Raw genomic sequence first — 26,683 nt, 5'->3', positions numbered from 1 at the left:
GGATGAAGAGTCCAGACTGCAACCCGAGCAGCCATATAATCCAGCCAAGACCTCAAAAGGAACACAGACATCCTCTGACCATGAAAAGGCTCCACATCTACTATAGGCACATGCGGTTTGTTTTGTTTCAAATCGAAATTATACCTGGTCTCCCCGGACCCCGCATTCACTATATACGCTCTCCCCGGACCCCGCATTCACTATATACGCTCTCCCCGGACCCCGCATTTACTATATCCGGTCTCCCCGGACCCTGCATTCACTATATACGCTCTCCCCGGACCCTGCATTCACTATATACGCTCTCCCCGGACCCCGCATTCACTATATACGCTCTCCCCGGACCCCGCATTTACTATATACGCTCTCCCCGGACCCCGTATTCACTGTATCTGGTCTCCCCGGACCCCGCATTCACTGTATCTGGTCTCCCCGGACCCCGCATTCATTGTATCTGGTCTCCCCGGACCCCGCATTCACTATATCTGGTCTCCCCGGACCCCGCATTCACTATATCTGGTCTCCCCGGGCCCCGCATTCACTATATCTGGTCTCCCCGGGCCCCGCATTCACTATATCTGGTCTCCCCGGGCCCCGCATTCACTATATCTGGTCTCCCCGGGCCCCGCATTCACTATATCTGGTCTCCCCGGGCCCCGCATTCACTATATCTGGTCTCCCCGGGCCCCGCATTTACTATATCCGGTCTCCCCGGACCCTGCATTCACTGTATCCGCTCTCCCCGGACCCCGTATTCACTGTATCCGGTCTCCCCGGACCCCGTATTCACTGTATCCGGTCTCCCCGGACCCCGCATTCACTGTATCTGGTCTCCCCGGACCCCGCATTCACTATATCTGGTCTCCCCGGACCCCGCATTCACTATATCTGGTCTCCCCGGGCCCCGCATTCACTATATCTGGTCTCCCCTCGCCCCGCATTCACTATATCTGGTCTCCCCGGGCCCCGCATTCACTATATCTGGTCTCCCCGGACCCCGCATTCACTTTATCTGGTTTCCCCGGACCCCATATTCACTAGATCCGCTCTCCCCGGACCCCGCATTCACTATATCCGCTCTCCCCGGACCCCGCATTCACTATATCCGCTCTCCCCGGACCCCGCATTCACTATATCCGCTCTCCCGGACCCTGCATTCACTATATCCGCTCTGTCCAGACCCCACATTCACTATATCCGGCCTCCCCGGACCCCGCATTCACTATATCTGGTCTCCCACAGTACACAGAACATGAAAATGTAATTATTTTAGTAAATATGAATTGTTAATCCCTTTTCTAATCAGCAGAATATAGCAGTCTTGTGACTTCTATCAGTGTCCAGCAGAGCACTGATTAAAGCTTGTAGAAGGAGTTTTTTCTGCTCTAGGAGGATGCAGAACCCCTGACCTCTGTCTGGACAATGCTGATTGGCCCTGTGCTGATTACATGCACTCACCCAAGAAAAAAAAAAAAGAAAAAAAAAGACCTCTCTAGTAATACATACAAAACTGAGCATGTGCAGAGTGACTCCACACAGTATGTCTTGTCAGGAGATAAGAGGGGGGCACTGGAAGAAGGGGAGGATCAGAGAAGACAGGATCAAGCAGCCTTTTTACACAATGCAGATGATTAACCCCTTAGGTTCCACAGTGAGTATAACAAGCATGCTTTACTGCATCTACAGACTGATTGTACTGTTGTGGGTTTAGTAACACTTTAATGTTGGCTTCACAAATATCTAATGAAGCCCCTAAAATCCCGGGTATTCTGGTTACCTTAGCTGACTATAGGAATTTCATTGTAAGCCGACTATATGGACGAGCCAGCCCACTAATCTCCCTTCAGGAATGTGTGATTGCAAACTGACCAAGTCCTTAAAAGGTCATATTTAGAGATGAGCGAATTAATCAAAAATTCGATTCGGCTGATTCGACGAATTCTTGGAAATAATTTGATTCGAGTCGAATATATTCGCTGCGAATTTAACTTATAAAAGGGTGTTTCTAGGCTTCAGAGAGCCTTTATATTAGTGCAGAACACTGTACCTTTAATTTAAATGCCCTTGGAGTCTGCTGGGGAAGAGAAATAATACTGTCAGTCAGTATGACATGCAGATGAGTGCCGTCGATCTTAGAATCACCGTACACTTCACTCATTTGGGCAGTCACGGGGCCAAAACCAGAGTGTGGAGCCACAGTGTGGCGGTGGAGGCAGCAGCAATGGGAGGCCATACAGCACCCTATGACAAAATGGAACCCACCAGCAGTGTGAGGAGACCTGAAAGTGGCACATGGCAGAGTGTGGCGATGGAGACAGCAGCAATGGGAGGCCGTACAGGGACCCATGACACACTCTGGACCTGGCAGCAGCATGAGGAGGAGGTACAGGGGCCCATGACAGATTACGGGCCTGGCAGCAGCATGAGGAGTCGGTACGGGGGCCCATGGCAGATTACGGGCCTGGCAGCAGCAATGGGAGGCCGTACAGGGACCCATGACACACTCTGGACCTGGCAGCAGCATGAGGAGTCGGTACGGGGGCCCATGACAGATTACGGGCCTGGCAGCAGCAATGGGAGGCCGTACAGGGACCCATGACACACTCTGGACCTGGCAGCAGCATGAGGAGGCGGTACAGGGGCCCATGACAGATTACGGGCCTGGCAGCAGCATGAGGAGGCGGTACAGGGGCCCATGGCAGATTACGGGCCTGGCAGCAGCAATGGGAGGCCGTACAGGGACCCATGACACACTCTGGACCTGGCAGCAGCATGAGGAGTCGGTACGGGGGCCCATGGCAGATTACGGGCCTGGCAGCAGCAATGGGAGGCCGTACAGGGACCCATGACACACTCTGGACCTGGCAGCAGCATGAGGAGGCGGTACAGGGGCCCATGACAGATTACGGGCCTGGCAGCAGCATAAGGAGTCGGTACGGGGGCCCATGGCAGATTACGGGCCTGGCAGCAGCAATGGGAGGCCGTACAGGGACCCATGACACACTCTGGACCTGGCAGCAGCATGAGGAGTCGGTACGGGGGCCCATGGCAGATTACGGGCCTGGCAGCAGCAATGGGAGGCCGTACAGGGACCCATGACACACTCTGGACCTGGCAGCAGCATGAGGAGGCGGTACAGGGGCCCATGACAGATTACGGGCCTGGCAGGAGCATGAGGAGTCGGTACGGGGGCCCATGGCAGATTACGGGCCTGGCAGCAGCAATGGGAGGTGGTACAGGGGCCCATGACAGATTACGGGCCTGGCAGCAGCATGAGGAGTCGGTACGGGGGCCCATGGCAGATTATGGGCCTGGCAGCAGCAATGGGAGGCGGTACAGGGGCCCATGACAGATTACGGGCCTGGCAGCAGCATGAGGAGGCGGTACAGGGGCCCATGACAGATTACGGGCCTGGCAGCAGCATGAGGAGTCGGTACGGGGGCCCATGGCAGATTACGGGCCTGGCAGCAGCAATGGGAGGCCGTACAGGGACCCATGACACACTCTGGACCTGGCAGCAGCATGAGGAGTCGGTACGGGGGCCCATGGCAGATTACGGGCCTGGCAGCAGCAATGGGAGGCCGTACAGGGACCCATGACACACTCACTTCAATCCGTGAAGAGGAGTAGCAGGAGAAGGAGCATCTGAACGAGCGGAAGATGCCAACGAGCGACAACTCCCCTCAGCAGAGGTGTTGGAGCCTTGACTGGCTGATAGAGGGCGATTGACGTCGGGTGACGGAGCAAGTAACGGAGCGGGTGATGGAGCGGGGGCTGGGGCAGGCAGAACCGCCATATCTTTATCACGGTTTTCCCAGGCCACCGAATGGCGACGCTGCATATGCTGACGCAACGCTGTAGTCCCAACATGAGCCCCCTGGCCACGCTTGACTTTCTGGCCACATAGCAGATTACGGGCCTGGCAGCAGCAATGGGAGGCGGTACAGGGGCCCATGACAGATTACGGGCCTGGCAGCAGCAATGGGAGGCGGTACGGGGGCCCATGGCAGATTACGGGCCTGGCAGCAGCAATGGGAGGCCGTACAGGGACCCATGACACACTCTGGACCTGGCAGCAGCATGAGGAGTCGGTACGGGGGCCCATGGCAGATTACGGGCCTGGCAGCAGCAATGGGAGGCCGTACAGGGACCCATGACACACTCTGGACTGGCAGCAGCATGAGGAGGCGGTACAGGGGCCCATGACAGATTACGGGCCTGGCAGCAGCATGAGGAGTCGGTACGGGGGCCCATGGCAGATTACGGGCCTGGCAGCAGCAATGGGAGGCCGTACAGGGACCCATGACACACTCTGGACCTGGCAGCAGCATGAGGAGTCGGTACAGGGGCCCATGGCAGATTATGGGCCTGGCAGCAGCAATGGGAGGCCGTACAGGGACCCATGACACACTCTGGACCTGGCAGCAGCATGAGGAGGCAGTACAGGGGCCCATGACAGATTACGGGCCTGGCAGCAGCATGAGGAGGCGGTACAGGGGCCCATGGCAGATTACGGGCCTGGCAGCAGCAATGGGAGGCCGTACAGGGACCCATGACACACTCTGGACCTGGCAGCAGCATGAGGAGGCGGTACAGGGGCCCATGACAGATTACGGGCCTGGCAGCAGCATGAGGAGTCGGTACGGGGGCCCATGGCAGATTACGGGCCTGGCAGCAGCATGAGGAGTCGGTACGGGGGCCCATGGCAGATTACGGGCCTGGCAGCAGCAATGGGAGGCCGTACAGGGACCCATGACACACGCTGGACCTGGCAGCAGCATGAGGAGGCGGTACAGGGGCCCATGACAGATTACGGGCCTGGCAGCAGCATGAGGAGTCGGTACGGGGGCCCATGGCAGATTACGGGCCTGGCAGCAGCAATGGGAGGCCCGTAATCTGCCAGCACCCTATGACAAAATGGAACCCACCAGCAGTGTGAGGAGACCTGAAAGTGGCACATGGCAGAGTCTGGCGATGGAGATAGCAGCAATGGGAGGCGGTACAGGGACCCATGACACACTCTGGACCTGGCAGCAGCATGAGGAGGCGGTACAGGGGCCCATGGCAGATTACGGGCCTGGCAGCAGCAATGGGAGGCCCGTAATCTGCCAGCACCCTATGACAAAATGGAACCCACCAGCAGTGTGAGGAGACCTGAAAGTGGCACATGTTTGGGGCATGATTCATGGCGGATTTAGTCAGTTGTGTCAGGAACTGGTGGTTTGAAATCCAGACTAATCCACGCCTGATTCATTTTCACAAACGTGAGTCTCTCCACACTTTGGGTGGACAGTCGTGTCCTCCGCGGAGTTACAATACCTCCTGCCGCACTAAACACGCACTCCGATGCCACGCTACTGGCCGGGCATGACAGCCTTTCAATGGAAAATTCAGCTAGTTGGGGCCAAAGGTCAAGTTTCGTTGCCCAGTAGTCAAGGGGATTGTCTACCTCGGTTGGCAGGGTGCTGTCCAAGTAGGCCCAAGCCTGTTGTTTGAGCTCCTGCTCCAGGTCCACCTGATGCTGCTGCTGCTGCGGCTGGTTAGTAGTTTCCTCACTGCGCTGGTGAAGAAAGCTACTCATCATCGACTGCAGACTGAGGCAGCCGCTGCTGGTGGAGCTGCCACTGCTCTTACCACCCCACCCCTCCCCTGCTGCCATGGCAGCGGAACGCGAGCGCACAGGGCCCGCAGTGTCTGAGGATGGACGTTGGCGCAGAAAGGCAGAGACCAACTGACTACATAGGTGATTTTTATAGTAAGTTATTTTGGCCTCCCTCTCAGCAGGTGTGAAAAAGGCCACCATTTTTGAACGGTAGCGAGGGTCCAACAAGGTGGACAGCCAAAAGTCATCCCTCTGTCTGATGGTTATTATTCGGCTGTCACTACGCAAGCAACCGAGCATGCTATGGGCCATTTGTGCCAAGGAATGCGAGGGACTCCCTGCCTCCATCTCCACAGCATACTGCCACGGTGCGTCTGGGTCCTCTGTCTCCTCCTCCTCCTCTACCAGATGCTCCTGCTCCTCCACTCCTGTCCGCTGAGTGGAAAAACCACCCATTTCACTCAATAATTCCTGAGCACAGATGTCCTCCTCTACCTCCTCCTCTTCTTCTTCCTGTCCTGCCCCCACAGGGGTCATGTGGCGTTGAGATCTGTGCGCCACGTCTACCGCACCCTGACCAGCCATTGTTAACAGCATTTGTTCCAGGACGTGCAAAAGAGGAATGACGTCGTTCATCCCATAGTCCTGCCGACTCACGAATAGCATGGCCTCCTCAAAGGGCCTGAGCAAGCGGCAGGTGTCACGCATGAGCTGCCAATGGCTGACATCGAAGTTACACAGGGGAGTACCTTTATCCGCTTGTAACATCAGGAAATCGGTGATGGCCTTTCGCTGTTCGTAAAGGCGGTCTAACATGTGTAGGGTTGAATTCCACCTTGTGGCAACGTCGCAGATCAGGCGATGCTGTGGAATTCCGTTCTGCCGCTGCAGCTCAAGGAGGGTGTGCTTTGCGGTGTAGGAATGGCTGAAATGCATGCAAAGTTTACCTGTCATTTTAAGGGTGTCTTGCAGTGGGATGGTGGATTTTAGGAACCGCTTGACAACCAGATTGAACACGTGAGCCATGCATGGCACAACCTTCCTTGACGCAGAGCAGACACCATGTTCTTTCCGTTGTCGGTCAACATGGCAGATTACGGGCCTGGCAGCAGCAATGGGAGGCCCGTAATCTGCCAGCACCCTATGACAAAATGGAACCCACCAGCAGTGTGAGGAGACCTGAAAGTGGCACATGGCACAGTGTGGCGATGGAGACAGCAGCAATGGGAGGCCGTACAGGGACCCATGAGACACTGTGGACCTGGCAGCAGCATGAGGAGGCGGTACAAGGGCCCATGGCAGATTACGGGCCTGGCAGCAGCAATGGGAGGCCCGTAATCTGCCAGCACCCTATGACAAAATGGAACCCACCAGCAGTGTGAGGAGACCTGAAAGTGGCACAAGGCAGAGTGTGGCGATGGAGACAGCAGCAATGGGAGGCCGTACAGGGACCCATGAGACACTCTGGACCTGGCAGCAGCATGAGGAGGCGGTACAGGGGCCCATGGCAGATTACGGGCCTGCCAGCAGCAATGGGAGGCCCGTAATCTGCCAGCACCCTATGAGAAAATGGAACCCACCAGCAGTGTGAGGAGACCTGAAAGTGGCACATGGCAGAGTGTGGCGATGGAGACAGCAGCAATGGGAGGCGGTACAGGGACCCATGAGACACTGTGGACCTGGCAGCAGCATGAGGAGGCGGTACAGGGGCCCATGGCAGATTACGGGCCTGGCAGCAGCAATGGGAGGCCCGTAATCTGCCAGCACCCTATGACAAAATGGAACCCTGGGCTGGGGCAGGCAGAACCGCCGTATCTTTATCACGGTTTTCCCAGGCCACCGAATGGCGACGCTGCATATGCTGACGCAACGCTGTAGTCCCAACATTGGCCCCCTGGCCACGCTTGACTTTCTGGCCACATAGTCGACATACGGCTACGTTTACTTCCTCGGGCGACTTGACGAAAAATTGCCACACCGCCGAGTAGGAAACTTTGCCCCCGCTACTCCTCACTGGCTGACTGCTACTTCCTCCGTGCACACCGGCACCACTACTGGCCGTGGTGGTAGGCTGCAGTGGAGCTGGTGCTCTACTCCGTGGCCGTTTGGCTCCACTGACACTGCTGCGACCCAGCTGCCTCCTGGGCAACCCACCGACTGTTTTGCTCGCTGCCAAGCTGGCACCCTCTTCTCCTGATGATGCGGAAGCAATAGCCTGATGACGACGAGGCTGCCAAGTGCGATCAGCCTCATCATCATCAATTAGGGTCTCCGCCTCACTACTAGCCCCCTCGGCTGCGTGTGGGTCAGGAGACAGACCTGTCTCTAGACCGGCTACCGAGCCACTCTCCTCGCCAGTACTTCTTCGCCTGGCTGCTGCTCCCGGGCCATGCCATGTGTCTGACGTACCCACCGACCGTTGGCTGTAGGTGTCAGAGGTGACCTGGGAAGAGGAAGACGACCGAGCCAACCAATCGATGACGGCAGGGTTGTCGGTGGAGACACGACCGCTGGATGACACCGGGAGCACTGGCCTCTGGCTGCGACTAGTGCTGCCTCGACCCCTTCCTCTGCTGCCACGTCTGCTCGCTCCTGAAACATTGCCTCCTCTGCCACTCCTCTGCGTGTTGTCTGACATACTCTTTAATTCAACGATTCTGTGTCCCTGAGTAACGATTCTGTGTCCCTGAGTAACGATTCTGTGTCCCTGAGTAACGATTCTGTGTCCCTGAGTAACAATTCTGTGTCCTGAGTAACAATTCTGTGTCCCTCAGTAACGATTCTGTGTCCCTGAGTAACAATTCTGTGTCCCTGACTAACGTTTCTGTGTCCCTGAGTAACGTTTCTGTGGCCCTGAGTAACGTTTCTGTGGCCCTGAGTAACGTTTCTGTGGCCCTGAGTAACAATTCTGTGTCCCTCAGTAACAATTCTGTGTCCCTCAGTAACAGTTCTGTGTCCCTCAGTAAGAATTCTGTGTCCCTAAGTAACGGTTCTGTGTCCCTGAGTAACAATTCTGTGTCCCTAAGTAACGGTTCTGTGTCCCTCAGTAACAGTTCTGTGTCCCTCAGTAAGAATTCTGTGTCCCTAAGTAACGGTTCTGTGTCCCTGAGTAACAATTCTGTGTCCCTAAGTAACGGTTCTGTGTCCCTGAGTAACGATTCTGTGGCCCTAAAGTCTCTGTGGCCCTAACTCTGTCCCTCAATACAGACAGCACAGGTCTGTCTCTCTTGAATGACCGGAGGCTAATGAAGAATTCTAAGATGCCGCGATTTATAGCTCCACCATTACACAGTGCTGGCTGGCTGGCTGCTGATTGGCTAATGCGATCACATGTCATGAATGAATGCATTATGGGTCAGCGCGCCTTGTCTGCGCGCCTTCCCAGAGATCCCCGCCCCATCTTCTCTGTCCATTTTCTCCGTCGCCGCACATGTCGCCGCCATTTTTGGAAATTTTGATTCGCGCGTCCGAAGTTGGCTAATTTTCGGATTCGTCGCGAATCGAATATTTCCCAATCTTCGAAACGAATTCCACTTCGCCATGTTCGATTCGCTCATCTCTAGTCATATTGCTTGCGGGGGGCGGGGGGTTTGACCATTTCCTTACATTCAAGTCCTATATAACCACAGACATAACTTGGAAGTCTCAGTCTCGTCTTCAGAGCTTGCATGCGTCTGTGGTCACCTATGGCACGCCATCACAGGGGGGGACTCAGTGGTGAGACAGCATCTTTAGTTAATGCGGAGTTCCAGTCACACTGTAAAAAATTAATAGTCAGTGGCTACAAAAACTGTAACTGCTGAGTTTTAAAAAACAGCCGTTCACCTGTCCCTCGGCCCCACGGTATCCCCCCTGCAGCCTGCATACCCCCACAACCACAGGCCACGGTTGTGGGAAAGAGGCCCTTGTCCCCATCCACATAGGGACAAGGTGCTTTGGAGGGGAGCCCCCCTGACCCAAAGCACCCCCCCATGTTGAGGGCATGTGGCCTGGTATGGGTCAGGAGGGGGAAGCACTCGCTCGTCTCCCCCCTTTCCTGACTTCCTGGGCTGCAAAGGGCTTGGTATGGATAGGAGGGGGGGACCCCATACTGTTTTTTTTTTTTTTAGTTTAATTGTCTGGCGATGCGGACAATTCTTTTGACATTCAGCTGTCGGCGGGGAACCCCTCTGACAGCAGAAACATGAATAAATGTCTCACTACTAAAATACCGCGTGACTTCATAATATAACTCAGGCCGGATTTTAGTAACTGAGCGGAATCTTACCACATACTCAGATGCAAAGTTCGTGTTCAAAGTTTGTAGTTGAACATTCTGTAGGTTTGACCGCGAACCAAACATGGGGGTGTTCAGCCTATCACTACTTTGCAATAGAATAGAAAATAAATCTGTGAATAGAAAATAAAATAAAATAATAGAATAGACCAGATTACAATTGAATATAATAAAATAGAGCAAATATAGGCGTCTTCCAAGATGTGAATTTTGAATAAATTTGAATATTGAATCGACTTATAACAATTATATGAAACAAATTCCGAAAATGAATTATTCTAACATAACGAATATGACAAAATGAAATTATTAACTTAAAAGAGAAATCCAAAAGGAAACACATTTTTCCATCGTACACATCTCTTGTCTATTCTGCCACTGATATCTTTTCTCTGAGTAATGGTGGAGTCCAAGAAAGAACCCCAAAACATATTAGTGCCAGCGGTGATGTGGAGCTTGTACATGTTCATGGGGTGTCTGTGTACTTAGTAAGGTCTTGGCTTCATTGCACGGCTGTCCGGGTTGCAGCCCGGACTATTCATCTCCAAATGCCGGCTAGTGGTCAGGAAGTCAAGTTTTTCTTACAATTATATTCCTGGTAAAGACAGCTCTTTGTGAATGCCCCATACAGCCATGGCCAAAAATCTTGTTTCCCCCCCCCCCCTTCCTGTATTTCTGTCAGATGACGCACCACTTCACCCAGAAAATTGTTGCAATGAGAAATGTTTCGGCATTCTCATTTTTACTTCTTATGTTTGTATTGGTGACACAAAAAAGTAGAGAAACAAAAATCCAAATCTGACACATTCCATGCAAAACCCCAAAAATGGACTGCAACAAAATGATTGGCACCCTTAATTTAACAACTTTTTTACTGCGCTATGGCGGCAATTTTAGGGGGGCGGCACCCCCCCCATTCTCTAAGAAGGGATCTTTTGAGCAGTGGCGGATAGCAGAAAGATCGATGTGGTGGGGCGTGGGGGAGGGCAGTTACAGAGCAACGATCGTGTACCTCTCCCTCCAGCAGCTGACGAGCCAGGACCAGGGGACAGCCTGGAGCAGGGAGAGAAGTGGCAGAGATGAACGAGCTCGGAGGAGGTGAGTTGTGTTGTCTTGTGGGCTCTCCCTCCTGTCATCTATCCATCAGATTACACACTGACAGATCGTATGAGACTGCACACACCTTCCTGCTGCACAGAGATCAAAATAAAAATGTTTGTGTTGCCTAGGGCAGCACAAAATCTAAATACACTACTGGTGGTGATTTAGTGGAGGACTAAATCGTCCGGTGCTTATCTGTTCCTGTCCTAATTTATCATTCTAGCTTTGGAATGTGTGCACACTGGAAGAGACTCACACTGACACACAAGTTCAGTCTATGAACACTTCTAGTTTATTATGAAAAAGTGAGCTTATATATGCAAAATGATGCAAGAGTCAAGTGAGAACAGCATAAGCATTATATTAGTCTTTGATTGGTCACTTTACACGAAAACAATCTCCGTCATGGTATAGGTGTGATCTTCTTCCAAGTCTTATCTATAGAAAGAAAAACATTCCTTTGTCTCAAGTTGGCACGGTGGGAGGGGGTCTGTGCGTGTGAGCAAACATTTCTTAAGCAAGGATTTCTTAAAGTACCACAAAGCCCAGCAGGCAGAAAATATTCACACAACATATATATTCATGCTAAACATTTATAAATATGAAGAAAGAAATAGTATTAAAGTATAAAAATAAATATGTACAAAAATGTGTAGAAAAACATGTATACAGTCATGGCCGAAATTGTTGGCACCCTTGATATTTTTCCTGAAAATCAAGTATTTCACACAAAAAAGGTATTGCATTAACACATGTTTTGCTATACACATGTTTATTCCCTTTGTATGTATTGGAACAAATATAAAACAGAGGCAGAAAAGCAAATATGACATAATGTCACACAAAACCCCAAAAATGGGCTGGACAAAAGTATTGGCACCCTTAACTTAATATTTGGTTGCACACCCTTTGGAAAACATAACTGAAATCAGTCGCTTCCTATAACCATCAATAAGCTTCTGACACCTCTCACCCGGAATTTTGGACCACTCTTCCTTTGCAAACAGCTCCAGGTCTCTCTTATTGGAAGGACACCTTTTCCCAACAGCAATTTTAAGATCTCTCCACAGGTGTTCAATGGGATTTAGATCTGGGCTCATTGCTGGCCACTTCAGAACTCTCCAGCGCTTCTTTGCCATCCATTTCTGAGTGCTTTTTGACGTATGTTTGGGGTCATTGTCCTGCTGGAAGACCCAGGATCTTGGACGCAAACCCAGCTTTCTGACACTGGGCCCTACAGTGCGACCCAAAATCCTTTGGTAATCCTCAGATTTCATGATGCCTTGCACACAGTCAAGGCACCCAGTGCCAGAGGCAGCAAAACAACCCCAAAACATCATTGAACCTCCACCATATTTTACCGTAGGTACTGTGTTTTGTTCTTTGTAGGCCTCATTCCGTTTTCGGTAAACAGTAGAATGATGTGCTTTACCGAAAAGCTCTATCTTGGTCTCATCTGTCCACAAGACGTTTTCCCAGAAGGCTTTTGGCTTACTCAAGTACATTTTGGCAAACTGTAGTCTTGCTTTTTTATGTCTCTGTGTCAGCAGTGGGGTCCTCCTGGGTCTCCTGCCATAGCGTTTCATTTCATTTAAATGTCGACGGATAGTTCGCGCTGACACTGATGCTCCCTGAGCCTGCAGGACAGCTTGAATGTCTTTGGAACATGTTTGGGGCTGCTTATCCACCATCCGGACTATTCTGCGTTGCAATCTTTCATCAATTTTCCTCATCCGTCCACGACCAGGGAGATTAGCTACAGTGCCATGGGTTGCAAACTTCTTGATAATGTTGCGCACTGTGGACAAAGGCAAATCTAGTTCTCTGGAGATGGACTTGTAACCTTGAGATTGTTGATATTTTGCCACAATTTTGGTTCTCAGGTCCTCAGACAGTTCTCGTCTCCTCTTTCTGTTGTCCATGCTTAGTGTGGCACAGACAGACACACAATGCAAAGGTTAAGTGAACGTCTCTCCTTTTTATCTGCTTTCAGGTGTGATTTCTATATTGCCCACACCTGTTACTTGCCCCAGGTGAGTTTACAGGAGCATCACATGCTTGTAACATTCTTATTTATCCGCAGTTGTGAAAGGGTGCCAATACTTTTGTCCAGCCCATTTTTGGAGGTTTGTGTGACATTATGTCGAATTTGCTTTCTTTCCTCCCTTTTTTTGTTTTGTCCCAATACACACAAAGGGAATAAACATGTGTATAGCAAAACATGTGTTAATGCAATACGTTTCGTGAGAAATACATGATTTCCTGGAGAAATATCAAGGGTGCCAACAATTTCGGCCATGACTGTATATATATATATTCAATAGGAAACCAAATAGGCATTTTACCAAATCCATCACAGTGGTATGGCCGAATGACAGCTATAGTGGGTGTCTTATGACATCCTCCCAGAATGCGCCTCTCCACAACCCCCCCCCCCCCCCCAGAACAGAGGTGCTGTCTGTGATCTTTGTATCCAAAGGACACAGCTGATCACATGGAATGATTAAAGGCCAATCATGGTTGCTGGATATCGGCATCACACTGTCATAGCCTGAGGAAAGTACAGCCGATAACAAGCAATTGTCACAAGAGACATCTACAAAAGTGCCTGCCCAGCCATGACTAACAGTGCTGCCAATCTGTGCTGCCTATCAGTGCCGCCAGTAAGTACCATTCAGTGTTGCTTATTAGTGCCCATCAGTGCTGCATATGAGTTCAGCATCATCAGTGCCGACCAGTGCTGCCTCATCAGTGCCATCTCATCTGTGCAGCCTATCCGTGTCCATCAGTGCTGCCTACCGGTGCCACCTCATCAGTGCCCGTCACTGCTGCTTATCAATGCAACCTCATCAGTATACATGTTGAAGCTGAATTCAAGAAAGCAGTTCAGTTTGCGGTAGAACATTTGAACAAACCAAAAGTTTGCCATGAACATCAAACCTAATGCAAGTCTATGGGACTCAAACTAGCAAATTCAAAAGGGCCCAGGCTTATATGCAAGGTATTGGCCATAAAAAGTGGTAAGGGGACTCAGGGACTGCCCTGAGGAAAATGTTTTTTAAAAGCAGGATTTTTAAAGGCACAGTCATCTTTCATTTCTTAAAGCGGAGTTCCAGCTGAAAAATAAGAAAAAAAGTCAGCAGCTACAAAAACTGTAGCTGCTGACTTTTAAAATACAGCCACTTACCTGTTCTCGGTCCAGCAGTGTCCTCACCACCGCTGGTTTCACCGGCCGTCTTCTCTCCCTGGTGCGGGCATATTTAGTGTGGGCACCCGGCACCCGGCTGTGACAGCTTGTGGCTTCTGTCACGTGTCCCAGAAGACTATGGGGAGGGAGGGGGGTTAGGGAAGGACAACTTCCTCTTCCAATTGCCTAGGCGATTGCAGCGGAAGTGAGAGCGGATACCTGTCAAATTGAGGTACCTGCTCCCCTCCACTCCCTAAAGGTGCCAATCCTTAATGGGGAGCGGGAGACAAAGCATTAAAGCGTAACATCCCCTTTTGGGTAGAACTTCGTTTTAATCACTTGCCAACCGTGCTATACCCAAAAGACAGCTCCAGCACGGTTGTCCAGTTCTGGGAGTGCATCCATGATCCATCCTCAAGACCCAGTAACTCAGTGGATACTCAGCTGGAAAGGTCTCCAATTCTACTCTTGCCCCTAGATAATCCTGCACCATATGATGCAGATGCTGCTGATGGGCACTTAACCCTATCAGCCCTGGGCGCTGAGAACAAAAGAACTGTTTAAAGGCATGGGTCAGCTGGCCGCCTTCTCCACCGCTCTTCCTTTGACAGAACAAAGCCTCAGAAACACGTTGTCCAGGAAATGGTAACCTCCCATTGTCTGGAAAGGTGTTACACAATTTTTTTTTTTAAGGGGTCCTCAAGATGTTTCATCCTCTGCTCCCTCTGCGAAGACTGGATAAGCTCTTGTAACGTGAACCAAGAAGGGTTGCCAAACATTATTGATCCCTCTCCTTGAAAACACAAATCCTCGGGTCCTTATGCAGGCTTTGCAGATCAGGGAGCCTATGCAGCGCAAGTTTGAGGAGGCAGGAAATTCTGAGCCCTCCGGGTCACTGAGAATGGCATTGTCAGGAACCACCTCCTCTCAGCCATGTACTACTCCTATCAATAATAAAATAAAACTCATGCAGCACTAAAAGTATGATAAAACACATAAAATCGTAAATTATATGATACCAATATAACGAAATTAAAAAATATAAAAGTGACCAAGTTCAATGACCTTATCTATTATAGTGACATAAATAGATGACAAGATATAATATCCGCAAAAGTTTAAGGTGCCAGAAATCTTTTTGTTTTGGCTCACTTCTGGTGAGTCTTTTCCACAAGGATACCCATTGTGACCTGACTGAAGTTACTAGTGTGATTCCCCTGGTGGCTAATCCCTCCCCGGTGCTGAATACTACCTGTTGGTGTGCTGTCTGCCCCCCTGCTGCCCACCAGATGACCTGATGTTTTAAGTAACCTGATGCTGATGACTAGAGATGAGCGAATCGAACTAGGCGAACCGGAATTCGAGTCGAATTTCAGGAAATATTCGATTCGTGTCGAAACCGAAATTTTGCCTACTTCGGGTGCGCGAATCGAACATTTCCCGATCAGCCGGCAAAAGTGTCCCTGCAGTGAGCTCCGCTATTTCTGACAGTTCTCTGACAGAAGGAACACATGTTTAGCGGTTGAAACATTGTATCTATTAGTTTACATTTAGGATACAGATGTTTCAACCACTGTACATGTGAAGAAGTTGTGAGAGAACTGTCAGAAATAGAGGAACTCTGCACATACACTTTTTGCCGGCTTGGAATTATTCTTCTTTTCATCCTACTTCTTCTTCTTCTTCATCCTCATCCTCAGAAGAAGAGGATGAGGATGAGGATGAGGATGAAGAAGAAGAAGAAGAAGAAGAAGAAGAAGTAGGATGAAAAGAAGAATAATTCCAAGCCGGCAAAAAGTGTATGTGCAGAGTTCCTCTATTTCTGACAGTTCTCTCACAGCTTCTTCACATGTACAGCGGTTGAAACATCTGTATCCTAAATGGAAACTAATAGATACAATTTGTATCTATTAGTTTCCATTTAGGATACAGATGTTTCAACCGCTGTACATGTGAAGAAGCTGTGAGAGAACTGTCAGAAATAGAGGAACTCTGCACATACACTTTTTTCCGGCATGGAATTATTCTTCTTTTCATTCTTCTTCTTCTTCTTCCTCTTCCTCTTCCTCTTCCTCTTCCTCTTCCTCTTCCTCTTCCTCTTCTTCATCCTCATCCTCATCCTCATAAGATGAGGATGAAGAAGAAGTAGGATGAAAAGAAGAATAATTCCAAGCCGGCAAAAAGTGTATGTGCAGAGTTCCTCTATTCTGCAGATACACTTAGAGGAGCTCTGCAGATACACTTAGAGGAGCTCTGCACATACACTTTTTGCCGGCTTGGAATTAATCTTATTTTCATCCTACTTCTTCTTCTTCTTCATCCTCATCCTCATCCTCAGAAGAAGAAGAGGATGAGGATGAAGAAGAAGAAGAAGTAGGATGAAAATAAGAATAATTCCAAACCGGAAAAAAGTGTATGTGCAGAGCTCCTCTAAGTGTATCTGCAGAGCTCCTCTAAGTGTATCTGCAGAATAGAGGAACTCTGCACATACACTTTTTGCCGGAAACCGCTGTATGGAGTGAATGTCCCAGAACTGTCAGAAATAGACTATTTATGACAGTTCTGGGACATTCACTGCATACAGCTGTTTTAACCGCTGTATGGAGGGAATGTCATGGAACTGTCCGAAATAGACTATTAATGACAGTTGTGGGACTGTCCTTCCATACAGCGGTTGAAACATTGTATGTATTTGTTTCCATAAATGGATCCATTTATGGAAACAAATACATACAATGTTTCAACCGCTGTATGGAAGGACAGTCCCTGAACTGTCATTAATAGTCTATTTCTGACAGTTCCATGACATTCCCTCCATACAGCGGTTAAAACAGCTGTATGGAGTGAATGTCCCAGATCTGTCAGAAATAGACTATTTATGACAGTTCTGGGACATTCACTGCATACAGCTGTTTTAACCGCTGTATGGAGGGAATGTCATGGAACTGTCAGAAATAGACTATTAATGACAGTTCTGGGACTGTCCTTCAATGCAGCGGTTGAAACATTGTATGTATTTGTTTCCATAAATGGATCCATTTATGGAAACAAATACATACAATGTTTCAACCGCTGCATTGAAGGACAGTCCCAGAACTGTCATTAATAGTCTATTTCTGACAGTTCCATGACATTCCCTCCATACAGCGGTTAAAACAGCTGTATGCAGTGAATGTCCCAGAACTGTCATAAATAGTCTATTTCTGACAGTTCCATGACATTCCCTCCATACAGCGGTTAAAACAGCTGTATGGAGTGAATGTCCCAGATCTATCAGAAATAGACTATTTATGACAGTTCTGGGACATTCACTGCATACAGCTGTTTTAACCGCTGTATGGAGGGAATGTCATGGAACTGTCAGAAATAGACTATTAATGACAGTTCTGGGACTGTCCTTCCATGCAGCGGTTGAAACATTGTATGTATTTGTTTCCATAAATGGATCCATTTATGGAAACAAATACATACAATGTTTCAACCGCTGCATGGAAGGACAGTCCCACAACTGTCATTAATAGTCTATTTCTGACAGTTCTATGACATTCCCTCCATACAGCGGTTGAAACCGCTGTATTGAGTGAATGTCCCAGAACTGTCAGAAATAGACAGAAACTGTCACAGAACTGTCCTTCTTCTCATCCTTCTCCTTTTTCTCATCCTTCTTCTCATCCTTCTCCTTCTTCTCATCCTTCTCCTTCTTCTCATCCTTCTCCTTCTTCTCATCCTTCTCCTTCTGCTCATCCTTCTTCTCATCCTTCTCCTTCTTCTCATCCTTCTCCTTCTCCTTCTTCTCATCCTTCTCCTTCTCCTTCTTCTCATCCTTCTTCTTCTGCTTCTCCTTCTCCTTCTTCTCATCCTTCTCCTTCTTCTCATCCTTCTCCTTCTTCTCATCCTTCTCCTTCTCCTTCTTCTCATCCTTCTCCTTCTCCTTCTCATCCTTCTCCTTCTTCTCATCCTTCTCCTTCTCCTTCTTCTCATCCTTTTTCTTCTCATCCTTCTCCTTCTTCTCATCCTTCTCCTTCTTCTCATCCTTCTCCTTCTTCTCATCCTTCTCCTTCTTCTCATCCTTCTCCTTCTCCTTCTCCTTCTTCTCATCCTTCTTCTTCTCATCCTTCTCCTTCTTCTCATCCTTCTCCTTCTTCTCATCCTTCTCCTTCTCCTTCTTCTCATCCTTCTCCTTCTCCTTCTTCTCATCCTTCTCCTTCTTCTCATCCTTCTCCTTCTTCTCATCCTTCTCCTTCTTCTCATCCTTCTTCTTCTCATCCTTCTCCTTCTCCTTCTCATCCTTCTTCTTCTCATCCTTCTCCTTCTTCTCATCCTTCTCCTTCTTCTCATCCTTCTCCTTCTTCTCATCCTTCTCCTTCTTCTCATCCTTCTCCTTCTTCTCATCCTTCTCCTTCTTCTCATCCTTCTCCTTCTTCTCATCCTTCTCCTTCTTCTCATCCTTCTCCTTCTCCTTCTTCTCATTCTTCTTCTTCTCATCCTTCTCCTTCTCCTTCTTCTCATCCTTCTCCTTCTTCTCATCCTTCTCCTTCTTCTCATCCTTCTCCTTCTTCTCATCATTCTCCTTCTTCTCATCATTCTCCTTCTTCTCATCCTTCTCCTTCTTCTCATCCTTCTCCTTCTTCTCATCCTTCTCCTTCTTCTCATCCTTCTCCTTCTTCTCATCCTTCTCCTTCTTCTCATCCTTCTCCTTCTTCTCATCCTTCTCCTTCTTCTCATCCTTCTCCTTCTTCTCATCCTTCTCCTTCTCCTTCTTCTCATCCTTCTCCTTCTCCTTCTTCTCATCCTTCTCCTTCTCCTTCTTCTCATCCTTCTCCTTCTCCTTCTTCTCATCCTTCTCCTTCTCCTTCTTCTCATCCTTCTCCTTCTCCTTCTTCTCATCCTTCTCCTTCTTCTCATCCTTATCCTTCTCCTTCTTCTCATCCTTCTCCTTCTTCTCATCCTTCTCCTTCTTCTCATCCTTCTCCTTCTTCTCATCCTTCTCCTTCTTCTCATCCTTCTCCTTCTTATCATCCTTCTCCTTCTTCTCATCCTTCTCCTTCTTCTCATCCTTCTCCTTCTCCTTCTTCTCATCCTTCTCCTTCTCCTTCTTCTCATCCTTCTTCTTCTGCTTCTCCTTCTCCTTCTTCTCATCCTTCTCCTTCTTCTCATCCTTCTCCTTCTTCTCATCCTTCTCCTTCTTCTCATCCTTCTCCTTCTCCTTCTTCTCATCCTTCTCCTTCTCCTTCTCCTTCCTCATCTCCAAGGGCATTTAAATTAAAGGTACAGTGTTCTGCACTAATTTAAAGGCTCTCTGAAGCCTAGAAACCCTTTAAATAAGTCATCTTCGTAGCGGAGAAATTCGCATCGAATCGAATTTCACACTGGAATTCGCCGAATCAGCCGAATCGAATTTTTCATTTCTTCGCTCATCTCTACTGATGACCAGGAGTTGGTCCTTAATACTCAAATGCGCATTCATTTGTGCTCTCTGGTGAGTGCAATCTACGGCCATTTATTTCATCTTTCACCATCACAGATCTACACTAATCAGAGGCTAATCACATATGCACCTGGAAACGCCAATTGGGGACATTCTTATCACATCTATACTTCACCATATGTTTATAGTGCGTATGTTTGCACTTCACCATACGCCATAGTGCGTGTATTGATTTCTGGCACCTTAAACTTTTGCAGATATTATATCTTGTCATCTATTTATGTCACTATAATAGATAAGGTCATTGTACTTGGTCACTTTCATATTTTTTAATTTCGTTATATTGGTATCATATAATTTATGATTTTATGTGTTTTATCATACTTTTAGAGCTGCATGGGTTTTATTTTATTATTGATGAGAGGGTTTGAGGTTTTTACCTTTTCATGCTAGCTGCTCCTTTTTTGTATGTTTATCCAGCATTCGTTTTATCTGATTGGATTCACGTACTACTCCTGGCTGGGTTTCAGAAGACTGAAAACCGCCCCTTGAAGACTGCTGTATGTTACCCTCTACTTCCATGCTGCTGCAATCCTCCTCCTCCTGCCGTGTGTTCTGTGGCCCCACAAGAATGGTATCAGCCGCTGCAGCATTGCCAAAGTTGAGTTCCACTGAGTGGGCATGTCACAAATGAGTTGGTTGGTGGGTAGGTTGAATTCCCGTTGAATTTCAGCCAGCTGAACACTGGCCGTGTATGACCGTTGGAAATGGCGAGAATTTTCTGGCCTGCCTCAGAAGATCTTGTTAGGGATTTAGGTATGACCAGAGATGTGTGGACTGACACAGGGAAACGCAGGCTTCAAGTATGGTGTAAAACAATATAATTTATAAGGACAAATACAGTACACACAGTGCAAAAACCAAACCTCCAATAAATCACAATATGTGGGGGAACACAAACGCAGTTAGGCAGGCCGGGTCGGTAACTATCGGGCAGACAAGGTACAAAGGAGCAGGCAGGAGAGAGGTCAGGAATAGCTGGGGTCGGTGCAGGTAGCGTTCTAGCAGAGTCCAAATCAGGCAGGAATATCAGGCCGGAATATCAGACAGGATGCAGGTACAGGGGCTCATGGGAACAAACACCAAGGCACTGACTGCAGGCCTGGCCATTGCTTAAATACACCTCCAGCAATCAGCCTCAGGTGATGGCTTGATTGCAAGAGTGAGATTCTGGCTGCTGAGAGCACCCACTGGCCAGCACTGGTACTGCAGCCCACAAGGCAGGTGAGCCCCAGCACCACCTGTGCTGAGCCCATTCCTGACAGATCTTGATAGTCTGGGTACCTGTTCAAGAAACGCTACACCACCAAACTCAGGACGTGTACCGAGCATGGACTATGTGTCAAGTGTCCCTGTGTGGGGGGGGGAAGAGAAGGTTGGTGCCATTGCTGCAGACAACCAGTCCTGGCTCAAGCTGCTGTGACTTCAACAATCTCTGAGCCTGCCCCTGCAGAGCTGACAAAATCTTTGTCCCAGTGTGGCTCCTGTTCCCTAGACAGACAAACTGAAGCATCTTTTAGCCTGATTACTTGTGTAGCCCCTTGAACGCTTACAGGGTGTTGGGAATGCAACAGCATGTACCATAATGTACTGTATATAGTAGTTCTGTGTTAATATCACTTGACCAGTAGATGGCACTGTACACTAAGGTCACTAGTTGTGCACATGTGTAAGACTTGTTGGTTCTCTCTCTTTCTCTTCTCTCTCATCTCTTCAGGAAGTAACATGTCTGCTATCACAACCTGCTGAAATGTGCTCTGTATGTTTGCAACTTAAGCCACACAAGTAAAGCCAGAATTCTTCCTCATCACTACTAGTGTCTTCTCTAACACATAACCAACAGGTTATGGGCCCAGCTCCAGACACTGGAAAATGGAAAACTACAAGCAAGTAAGTGCTGCATTTACAATCCTACAAATCCTGTGTGAGGAAACAAGAGCTGTATCCAATTCACTGAAAGATGGCAAGTGCTTCAGATATGAAGTTTACAATAGCAAAGCTCAACAATACCAACTACCAGCTATGGAAGTTTAAACTTGAAATGCTGTTATCCAAAGATGACTTGTGACAGGTACTAGATACACACAGATCCAATGACAACCCAGAAGAATGGGACAGAAAAAACAGGCAAGCAAAAGCAGTCATAAGCCTGTTAGTGGAGGACGATCAACTCATTCATATAAGGAAAGAAAGCACAGCTAAAGGTATTTGGACTGCATTACAAAAACTGCATGAACGTGCAAACCTAAACAGTAAACTGTATCTGCTACGCAAACTGTATAAGAAGAGGCTGGAAAAAGGGCAGGAAATGGGTGAACATGTAAATGCTATGCTAGAAATTGTGGACCAGCTGGGTGCAATAGGTGAAGAAATAAAAGGCAGTCATGTTGTCTCAATACTTCTATGCAACCTTCCAGAATCATACAGTGCCCTTATAAATGCTCTAGAAACTAGACCGGAAACTGAACTGACGCTAGAATATGTTAAGTGAAAATTAATTGATGAATACAGCAGAAGAAAGGAAAATTTGCATAGTGAAGAGAACGAGAGACCAGAGGCAGCTCTGAAGGTGCATGAAGGCATAGGACAAAGCAAAGAAACCAGGGTATGTTTTCACTGCAAAAAGGCTGGTTACCTGAAAAAGAACTGTTCAATCTGGAAAGCTGAGCAGCGAAAGTGGGAGCTACCCACAAGAGAAAGAGCTAAAGCGGTCATGAAAGAAAATGAAAGTGCATCATGGAGTGGTACTTTTAAAGTGACTCAGAATAGTACCTCACATGGATGGAACATTGATTCAGGGGCAACAAGTCACATGACAAGTGACGAGACATTCTTCACAGAAATTGATTTTAGTGTAAAAGATAAAGTCTTCCTAGCAAATGGGAAAAGTATTACAGCGGAAGGTAAAGGTCAGGGATTTCTGAACTGCAAAACGCCATCAGGGGGCAAGCAGAGCATCCTTGTAAAGAATGTTCTATATGTTCCAAGCCTAGAAGGAAGCCTCCTATCAGTTAAAACCCTTGCAAGCAATGGACTCACTGTCCAGTTCAGAGGTAATGAATGCACAATTCAAAATGGAAAGCAAATCCTAGCAAGAGGAAGATTAAATGAATATCTGTACAAACTCGTCACTGAAAGTGAGAAGACTAATGCGGCAACTCATAACCCACATGATAAGTGCATCCACCTGTGGCATAGAAGATTGGGGCATCGAAACCCAGAAGCTATAAAGGACTTTGCAAAGAGAGGTCTATCAGAAGACATGAAAATATTGCCTTGCCACACACTCAGCAAGTGCACGTGTTGCATCAAAGCAAAGGCCACCAGAACCCTCTTCCACAGACCAGTCAGAGTAAAACCATTAAACCCATGGAACTGATACACAGTGATGTGTGCGGACCAATTAAAACCATCACACCTGGTGGGAACAGATATTTACTGACTTTCATCGACGATTATTCCAGGTACACAATAACGTATCTAATGAAGCACAAAAGTGAGACATTAGAAAAACTTCAAGAGTTTGTAGCTATGACAAGCAACAAGTTTCAAAGGAAACCTGGAATAATACGCACTGACAATGGAGGTGAATATATGAACAAAGAGATGGAATCATACCTAAAGAAACAAGGTATTATACACCAAACAACTGTACCATACACTCCTGAGCAAAACTGTGTAGTGGAAAGAAAGAATCGCACTCTTGTAGAAATTACCAGATGTATGATTACGGACGCTGCCTTACCTAACAAATACTGGGGAGAAGCAATAATGACTGCAACATACCTACAAAACAGACTCCCATCAAAAGCTATTGAGAGTAAACCATATGAAATGTGGAATGGATCAAAACCTAACGTAGGACACATCAGAGTGTTTGGCTGTAAAGCATATGCCCACATTCCAAGTCAGAAACGCTCCAAGTTGGAGAACAAAGTCATAGAAGGCATTCTGGTGGGCTACAGTGAGCAGAGTAAGGGATATAGAATCCTTTGTCCAAAGACCAACAAGGTCACAGTAAGCCGCAGTGTTTATTTTGATGAAAGTGAAGCACCAGATAATACAATTCTTGAAAAATGTGGAGATGATTTACGTGCTGAATCGGCAAGAGACACTGACCCATGCGTAGCAGGACAAGAGCCAGAACAAGAAGTGGAACTTACAATCAACGAGCCAATAGAACCCACTGAACAACAAGAAATCAGAAGATCCTCTCGAATGACAAAAGGGATCCCACCCCGCAGGTTATCATACGCTGCTAAAACACATCAAACACAGGAGCCAACATCCTGGGAAGACATAGAAACTTTGCCAAGAAGGGAAGCCGATCAGTGGAGAAAAGCAGCTGAAGAAGAAATAAAATCACTTCAAGAAATTAAAAGTTGGTCACTAACAGAACTCCCTCCTGGTCGCAAAATAGTCGAAAACAAGTGACTGTTGCACTCTCTTCAACTGAAGCGGAATACATAGCAGCAGCACATGCATGTCAAGAAGCCATTTGGATTCGTCAACTTCTACTAGACATGGGACTGAATATGTCACAACCCACACCCATCTTTGAAGACAATCAGGGATGCATAAAGTTTACACACTCTGAGAAGATTAACCCAAGAAGCAAGCACATTGATGTAAGATATCATCTGCTCAGAGACATGCAAGAACAAGGGGTTATCGACATCCAGTACTGCCCATCAGAGGAGATGACTGCAGACGCACTCACCAAACCTTTGCCAAGAGAACGTCATTGTTTTCTACAAAAGAGACTAAATGTCATATAATTATGCACATGCCGTTGAGAAGGGGTGTTGGGAATGCAACAGCATGTGCCATAATGTACTTTATATAGTATTTCTGTGTAAATATCACTTGACCAGTAGATGGCACTGTACACTAAGGTCACTAGTTGTGCATATGTGTAAGACTTGTTGGTTCTCTCTCTTTCTCTTTTCTCTCATCTCTTCAGGAAGTAACATGTCTGCTATCACAACCTGCTGAAATGTGCTCTGTATGTTTGCAACTTAAGCCACACAAGTAAAGCCAGAATTCTTCCTCATCACTACCAGTGTCTTCTCTAACACATAATCAACACAGGGCACCGCTGGTTCAGAAGAGAATTCAGCAGAAGAGGCCATAGAGAGAGGAAGAGGAGGAGGTGGAGCAAACAGATTTGGCAGAATCACCACTAGCTTTTTGTAGGCGTGGTGGCAGAACAAGCTCCAGCACTGAACCCTGTCCTTCATCCTTCCCAGCTGCTAGCAGAGTTGCCCAGTGTGCTGTAAAGGATATGTAATGTCCCTGACTGTGCCTGCTGGACCACGTGTCAGCAGTATTATGGACCTTGCTGCTGACCGCCCTGTCCAAAAGATTGCCTTCCATATGATGTTACAGAATTGGAATGGCCTTACGTGAAAAGAATGGTCTTTTCTGAACCTGCCACTGTGGTACAGCACATTCTGCAAATTCATGGAAGGGGGCAGAGTCCACCAAATGGAAAGGCAGCAGTTGTAATGCTAGAAATTTGGCCAGGCTAGCATTTAGACACTGATATCTCACATGCATGATGCAACTGCTGTTTCCATACTGGCACAGGGTCAACGCTCACAAACGCAGGTGCGCACGTGCGTGGGGGGAGAGGGTACTTTTTTTTAATCACTTTTAATGCTATCACAGGGAATGCAAATATCCCCTATACTTCAGTGGGCATTGTCAAATATTCTTTTTTGAGAAATATGGGGTCTATCAGACTCTGGATATCTCCTCTGCCCTTACATTATCACACACCAAGATCGGTGTGATCAGATGCTTTTCCAATTTACAAATGGTGCTGTTTATATCCTGCGAAACTGAAGTGATGAAATGCTCGTAGATTCCAATTTCTTAGGCTATAGATATGATTGGCACCTTTCTGGTCTCCAATCAGCTCTATGGTCAGCTGGCAGAAACACCGGCTGCATTCTCAGGTCCCCCCGATGCCATGGGACTGCCTGAGAAGGCCATGGAAGGCAGCGGGGGAGGGGGGGGGCACCATCTCCTGCTGCTTGCTAAAGCAATCCTGCAGCTAATTAGCCACTAGGATTGCTTTTACATGAAAGCTGATCGCCGGCTGAAAAAAATTATACCATGATGATGCCTGCAGCTGTAGGCATCATCCTGGTATAACCAAAGTCCAGTGATGTGCCACTGATGTACTTTGGTGGTCCTTGTTGAGCATATATGCTATGTTTTTATTTTTGTATGTAGCCTGTGGGCTGAATGAAAAAAAAAGAGAAGAAATCTCTGCCAGAAAAAGTGTGTGGTATGCCCACCATTAGAATATACTGCCTTGCATCCACCCACTTCTAATGATGGACACACATTAGATCACACGGTGCCACATATGCCAATTCCAGGATTCTACAAATGTCTAAATAGTGGCATGCTTGAATAAAAATTGTCCACGTATAAGTGGTACCCCATATGGAAAAAGGATGACACCAAGTCCCAAACTATCTTACCACTGCTCCCCATGTAATTTGGGCATCCAGGGGCTCTGTGTAAATACAAAACTTATACGTTTAGCCTGTTGCCCTCTCACAGGTCTTCTACATCTTGACCCCATATCTGGCAAGCTTGCTGGGGAGAAATTGTTTGAATGCAAGGCGGCCAGAAAAATTAATGGAGGGACTCATCAACACAGGTTTTATGTTGGAGTATAGACATCTGCAAATTCTTGGTTAAGGTGAATTACGAGGGGCTGAATTTGTGGAGCCGGTCAAATTCATTGAAATGCATAAAAACACATTATACTCTCATATCTATGCCTGGCCATGGCAGCAGAGAACACAGGCATATGATGAATCGGGTCTGTGGACCAAGACAACAGCAATTAATTTTTTTTTAGTAATGCCCATGTTGAGGGTTAGGTCCAAAAAAATTTTTTGGTTTAGATTTACCAAAAACCATATAATAGGAGGGTCAAGCCTAACAACACTTTCAATTGTATCCAATTAGGCAGGCTCTTGCACTACATAGTTGAAGGTAAATCTAAAG

The 26,683-nt window shown here is 47.7% G+C and overlaps 1 protein-coding gene across 1 annotated transcript in view; it reads left to right on the top strand.

Moving 5' to 3' along the window:
• LOC149451750 (uncharacterized) overlaps positions 1-26,683 on the top strand; it is a 183,799-nt gene that overhangs the window by 3,640 nt on the left and 153,476 nt on the right. The gene's annotated exons all lie outside the window — the stretch shown is intronic.

Source organism: Staurois parvus, unplaced genomic scaffold (genome assembly GCF_062004578.1).
Source record: "Staurois parvus isolate SC_StPar_1 unplaced genomic scaffold, SC_StPar_1.0 ptg000523l, whole genome shotgun sequence".
NCBI classification, from domain to species: Eukaryota; Metazoa; Chordata; class Amphibia; order Anura; family Ranidae; genus Staurois; species Staurois parvus.
This window is presented reverse-complemented; position numbering and strand designations above follow the sequence as displayed.